This window comes from Salmo trutta, chromosome 17 (genome assembly GCF_901001165.1).
Source record: "Salmo trutta chromosome 17, fSalTru1.1, whole genome shotgun sequence".
In the NCBI taxonomy this organism is placed as follows: Eukaryota; Metazoa; Chordata; class Actinopteri; order Salmoniformes; family Salmonidae; genus Salmo; species Salmo trutta.
Genome location: NC_042973.1, coordinates 4830086 through 4837295, shown reverse-complemented (window position 1 = coordinate 4837295; position 7210 = coordinate 4830086). Strand labels below are relative to the sequence as shown.

The 7210-nt window shown below is 39.0% G+C and overlaps 1 non-coding gene across 1 annotated transcript; it reads left to right on the top strand.

The window, feature by feature from the left end:
• Nucleotides 1-2977: 2977 nt before the first annotated feature.
• Nucleotides 2978-3052, top strand: trnaa-ugc (transfer RNA alanine (anticodon UGC)). The gene has a single exon. It is a non-coding gene; the product is annotated as a tRNA-Ala (tRNA).
• The last annotated feature ends 4158 nt before the right edge of the window (nt 3053-7210 follow it).

Below are 7210 nucleotides of genomic sequence, written 5' to 3'. Positions count from 1 at the left end.
AGCGAATATATTTCTCTGGATCAGTAGTGAATATATTTCTCTGTTGGATTAGTAGTGAATATATTTCTCTGTTGGATGAGTAGTGAATATATTTCTCTGTTGGATTAGTAGTGAATATATTTCTCTGTTGGATTAGTAGTGAATATATTTCTCTGTTGGATTAGTAGTGAATATATTTCTCTGGATCAGTAGTGAATATATTTCTCTGTTGGATCAGTAGTGAATGTTGGATCAGCAGCAAATATATGTCCTCACAACATACACACACACTCACAAACTCTATTTTTCTCTCTGACACACACACACACACACACACACACACACACACACTCATTCACACTCTTGGCCCGTTTTTGGGGGGAAGCAGTTGCCAATTAGTAAGTTGTGGCTACAGAGCTGTAATTAAGGCGTTCCAGTCGGTTGGTGTCTCTGCACAGCTTAAACACTACACTATTTGTCTGCATTTATGCCAGATCCCCATGTCACAGTACAGACATACAGGTCTCCATGTCACATATCACAGATCACAGATCACTGCACCTGTACATAGCCCATCTGTAAACAGCCCATCTATCTACCTACCTCATCCCCATACAGTATTTATTTATCTTGCTCCTTTGCACCCCAGTATCTCTACTTGCACATTCATCTTCTGCACATCTACCATTCTAGTGTTTAATTGCTATATTGTAATTACTTTGCCACCATGGCCTATTTATTGCCTTAACTTACCTCATTTGCACTCACTGTATATAGACTTTGTTTTCTTTTGTTCTACTGTATTATTGACTATGTTTTGTTTACTCCATGTGTAACTGTTGTTGTATGTGTCGAATTGCTATGCTTTATCTTGGCCAGGCCGCAGTTGCAAACGAGAACTTGTTCTCAACTAGCTTACCTGGTTAAATAAAGGTGAAATAAAAATAAATGTAAAACAATTTCACAGTAAAAAAGGGATTATAGCAGAAGAGATGAGAGAGAGAGAGAGAGAGAGCTAGAGAGAGAGAGCTAGAGAGAGAGAGCTAGAGAGAGAGAGCTAGAGAGAGAGAGCTAGAGAGAGAGAGCTAGAGAGAGAGAGCTAGAGAGAGAGAGCTAGAGAGAGAGAGCTAGAGAGCTAGAGAGAGAGAGAATGAGAGAGAGAGAATGAGAGAGAGAGAATGAGAGAATGAGAGAAAGAGAGAGATTTGAGGCAAGGGGAAGGAGGATGTGCGAGGAAGCTGATTTCTCTCTGTGTTTGGTGGTGTGTGTATGATCTTGCTTCGTGTTAATCCTCTTTGGGACCCAACACACAACTAAAGACGTGTTAGTGCATATACAATGGTTTTATACAAATGCCGTCGTAGCAACCAGAGGGATAAGCAATTATTCTCTATTGACGTCTCAATAATTCTCCATCTCATTATAGTTTGTTGATGAAATAGGCCAGAAACAATCATTACTCTGAAGCAGGATGTAAGACCACATCACTAGCCATAGGAATGACAACATTACCTCATATTGGTACAGGTCCATATAACTCATATTGGTACTGGTCCATATAACTCATACTGAAATACCTGTACATTGAATTGGGTAGGCCCCCCAGACATACAGTATTAGGGCAGTGGAATGAATTTCAGGGGAAACAGGGCCCCAACATACAGTATCATCTAAAGAGAATGGTAGAAAAAGAGGACATCATTAAAAAAAAAAAAAAAATCTCAATTCGAGTTTGGTTTTCTGCTCCCCTTCCAACTCTCTGATCCGAGAATGTATTCTGCTACTGCAACACAAGCCTCCATAGTCTTCTGTTGAGACTTCTCTGAGCGCATCTCGCTCTACCCAGACACAGAGAGCAGCCGATCCGAGCTCCTTTTTAAATAGACGGAGTAGAGAGAACATGAGATAGACAGAGTCAGGGGACATGGCTCCAAGGAGGAGGATGTGGAACACGTGATCCCTTCATCTTTGTTTTCCACTCTAAAAACAATAATATTAGCTTCGCTTGGGCTTATAGAGATGGTTGACTTCATATTAGACTGAACAAAAATTATATACGCAACATGCAACATTTTCATAGATTTTTACTGAGTTACAGTTCGTATGATGAAATCAGTCAATTGAAATAAATTCATCAGGCCCTAATCTATTGATTTCATATGACTGGGAATACAGATATGTATCTGTTGCTCACAGATATGGGCCTCACAATGGGCCTCAGCTCCTCGTTGTGTATTTTTGTGTATTCAAATTGCCATTGATAAAATGCAATTGTGTTCTTTGTCCATAGCTTATGCCTGTCCATACTCTGTTCACAACGTTGACATCAGCAAACCGCTCGCCCACACGACGCCATACACGTGATCTGCGGTTGTGAAATTCTCTAAAATGACGTTGGATGCGGCTTATGGTAGAGAAATGAACATTCAATTCTCTGGCAACAGCTCTGGTGGACATTACTGCAGTCAGCATGCCAATTGAAATAAAAGGCCACATGCCAATGCCAAGCGGCCTTTTATTGTCCCCAGCACAAGGTGCACCTGTGTAATGATCATGCTGTTTAATCAGCTTCTTGATTTGCCACACCTGTCAGGTAGATGGATTATCTTGGCAAAGGAGAAATGCTCACTAACAGGGATGTAAACAAATTTGTGCACCAAATTTGAGAGAAATAAGGATTTTTTTTGTGCGTATGGAACATTTCTGGGATCTTGTATTTCAGCTCATGAAAACATGGAACCAATACTTGACATGTAGCGTTTGTATTTTTTGTTCAGTATATTAAGAGATATAAGGAGTTGTCTGATGCAGTTGCCATGCCTGTCCAGTGTAGAGATCAGTGGTTTGATGTTACTGTTGCTGCAATGTTCTTCCTATTTCTTCCACCACGCAATTTAGTGTCTGAATCAGATACGAAATCCAATTTTTAATATTCTACATCATGTGGATTCAGGAATTGCTCCCGGGTCGAGAACAAGAACTAACTACTGAACTATGTGCCCCGCTGTAGCTCAGTTGGTAGAGCATGGCGCTTGCAACGCCAGGGTCGTGGGTTCGATTCCCACAGGGGGCCAGTATGTGAAAATGTATGCGCTCTACTGTAAGTTGCTCTGGATAAGAGCATCTGCTAAAATGTAATATTAATATATTAGTAACGTAAGTCTTGCTGAGATTGAAGGTCCTGCTATAACAGAGGATATCCTTATATTTTATTTTGTACATCACGCTAACACTAGTTAATAGCAGAAAGACCATTAAAGTGAATGAATTCTGTAAATCATTATCCAGTAGGCTGGGGAATGAGGCGTGTGTTCGTTTTCATGCTGATCACTATCTTAACATGAGCTGCTGTTTTGAAAACCTAAGTGCTACAAAATGTGTTTATACTGTATAATGTCTGGAGAGAGTTGCCTTCAACAGAACATTAAAAGACAGTAACAAAAAATCTGAGAGGAAAATTAAAAGCAAGTTCTCGGCAGCTGTTATTAAGTTCTTTACCAAATTGATATTTTTTCAGACAATTATTTTTCAGTCTAAATTATGTTGTACACATATAGCTGTGATTTCTTAAACTTTCTTTCTTACATGCTTGAAAATATTTGCCTTGGTGGGAGAAAAAGAAGACTCCTGTGAAAATGTTTCTTACTGGTAAAATATACAGTAGTATATGAATATATAAAATGTGTATAAAAATGAATCACACCACTCAAAAGACTCAACATTTCTTAAATAATTTAATCGCAAAAAAGTGTCTTTAAAAAATATTTCTACAAGAAAGCATCATTTTTTTTGTTAATCAATTAGATTTTTTTTGTCATTAAATACATCTCAAAACTTTCAGAGAGGAACAAAACCATTTCAATATTTGTCTGCCTTTTCCTTTCACTATACATGTAAAGGTTTCACTAAACATCTCACTCCTCCTTTTGGATTTGCAAAGTGACCAGAAACAGGCATATTATTATTATTTTTTTAAATGTATATATGTATATAAAACAGTGACAGATGTAGAAACAACACGTCTGGGGGGAAAAAAGAACCTACAGGAAAAGGTTGGAAAAGGTTGGAGGTATAAAGTCATAGGATTGGTTGAAGTATGTTAGGGTTAGAGGAATGGGAGGAGGGTAAACTCCCTATACTTTCAGAGAGATGGGGGCGTTTGGCACAGAGAGAGAGATAGATACTGGGGATCTACAATAAATGTATAGACTCTTCTGATTGGATTACTTCAGTAGAACATGATAATACCAGCACGCACACACGCACACACACACACACACACACACACACACACACACATTCCATTCTATTCACATGTCAGCACTAAGCAGAAATACAGGTCAGTAAGATCTGATTCAACAAGAACATAAGATAATGATATGTCACAATGTGAAGTCATACGCATTAAACATCTGTTAGGAATGTCTCCTTAAAGTGTACAAAATACATTTTCAATACATTTTTTTTTTTTACATTTGATTTCATTTTAAATCATCAGAGCTCATCATCACTTCACGTCCAGCTTTTTTTCTTTTTTTTTTCTCCCCCCCCTCCGGAGCATAACCCAAGACCGAGCACCTGCATGTGCAACTCACAAACAGTTCAACCAAGCTTTTTCTCATGAATCAAACTCAGAGCTGCCATTTTTTTCATGAATCAGCATGTCAAACATGATTTTTGTTCAACCTTCCCCCCCCCCCCTCGTTCAGTTTCATGTTCATCACCTGTGTCTTGTTCTTATGTCGCTAAACGGTGGAGGTTGGCTGATTGGGTGAGGAGAGATGGGGAGAAAGGGAGGAATATTTAGGTTTGAGATGTTGGTAAGCGACTATGTGATTGCAATCCCCAGTATGTTTTTATTCTCTCTTGATCACAAATATATTCATACTCCCGTGTTACTGCATCTCTAGGCAGTATGGAATATACGTTTCCTTTTTAGGAAAACTCAGTGATCTCAATGAAGTCAATGTATTATCTGACTTAGCATGTGTACCTCACTCATCATGGAAAATTGATTTCTAGCCATTTGTACTTTTCAAATGGGGCAGCAGATAACCTAGGGGTGGCAGGTAGCCTATTGGTTAGAGCGGTGGGCCAGTAACTGAAAAGTTGCTGGATTGAATCCCCGAGCTGATAAGGTAAAAATGTGTCATTCTGAACATGGCAGTTAACCCACTGTTCCCTGGTAGTCTGTCATTGTAAATAAGAATGTGTTCTTAACTGACTTGCTTAGTTAAATAATCACTATATTGTTGCACCATCTATAACCATTGTGGTTACTCTTTGACCCTGTTGGTCATCTATGAACGTTTGAACATTTTGAAGAACGATCTGGCCTTAAAAGGAAGGATTCATCCATTATTATTTTTTTATGTCATATCGTATTTGTGTATCTTTGAGCGTTGCTCTAATCGATGAGTCATCTCATGTTTTCATGTGTATCTGAGCTATTCGTCGTTCAAGCAGGCAGAAATGTCTTCCTGCTTAAACGGCGAACAGCTCATATACACATGAAACGCTAGGTTTCTGTACAGCACTTTGCAACAATTGCTGATGTAAAAAGGGCTTCATAAATACATGTAATTGATTGATTGATTGATTGATTGATTGAAAACCCACAGCCACCTCTCTGATAGCCTTCATCTACATATTAAGGTTTGGAAAGTTGTGTCTGATGAACTTTGAGAATGTTATTGATATCACTATCAGTATTGTACTGTGCCTCAATGCTACAATAAGATTAAAATTAAATCAAAATAATGATATTTTTTTTGCATAAAATCATTTATGGCTTTCAGAAGTTTCAAAGGAAAGACAAAAAGATAAATATGGCAAAACTTGATTCATGGACACTACTGTACATCACACTACCGTTAAACACAGGAGCTAATATTTTTCACATATTGGATTGATCAACTCCTACCCAGACAGCTCAGAGACAGTCTGGAAGAGAATTTGTGTGTGTGTGGGGGGGGGGGGGGGGGGGTAGCTCTGTAATTACCACCCCTCCCCATACAGGTGGTACATCCCATCCCTCAGCCCTCAACCCCACTACATTCTTACTAAAACGCTGACATCTTACAGTGAGTGCTCCATGATTTCTGCCTGATTTCTTCCTGTCTCCAGGCCAAGGTTGTTGGTCCCCGCACTGTACTAATCAGGCAGAGTGGCAGAGTCCCGACAGAATGATTGCAGCCCGCGCATGAAATAAAGATAAATAATCTTAGTCCGGGCTGGCCATATGTCTGCACTGTTCTGTGAATGTATGTCTCGGAGTGGCAGATTGGCCGCTGCTTTAATCACTCTGACAAGCTGAGTCCAAGGGGTCAGCCCGGGTCTCATAGAATATATACGTAACATAGTAAACTGAAATCCGGCACACCCAGAATTAGTATCATATGTTACATTTGGTATGATTGCATCAGACAGAATGTTACTTATTAAGGCAAAAACAAAAGTAGGGTCTGGTTGGGGTGGATAGGTAGATGTTTAACGCAAACGTCTAGTAACCCAAAGGTTGCGTGTGCAAATGTCATCACGGACAAATTTAGCATTTTAGCTAATTACCAACTACTGACTACTTTTTAGATAGGTTGCAACTACTTAACATGTTAACTAACCCTTCCCCTTCAAAACAACTACCGGCCCTAACCTTAAATCCTAACGCCTAGCTAATGTTAGCCAGCTAACTAACATTATCTTTAGCCACCTAGCTAACTTTATTGTTAGCCGCCTAGCTAACTTTATTGTTAGCCACCTAGCTAACATTATTGTTAGCCACCTAGCTAACTTTATTGTTAGCCACCTAGCTAACATTATTGTTAGCCACCTAGCTAACATTATTGTTAGCCACCTAGCTAACATTATTGTTAGCCACCTAGCTAACATTATTGTTAGCCACCTAGCTAACTTTATTGTTGGCCACCTAGCTAACATTATTGTTAGCCACCTAGCTAACTTTATTGTTAGCCACCTAGCTAACTTTATTGTTAGCCACCTAGCTAACTTTATTGTTAGCCACCTAGCTAACATTATTTTTAGCCACCTAGCTAACATTATTGTTAGCCACCTAACTAACATTAGCAACAAATAACTGCAATTCCTAACATATCAAACGTAATGGATGATGGACATCCACAAATTAATAAATACCATACGAAAAATCATACTAACTAGAGTGTTCTGGATTTACATTTACCATGTTACGTCTACCCCTGAGACCAGGTTGAAG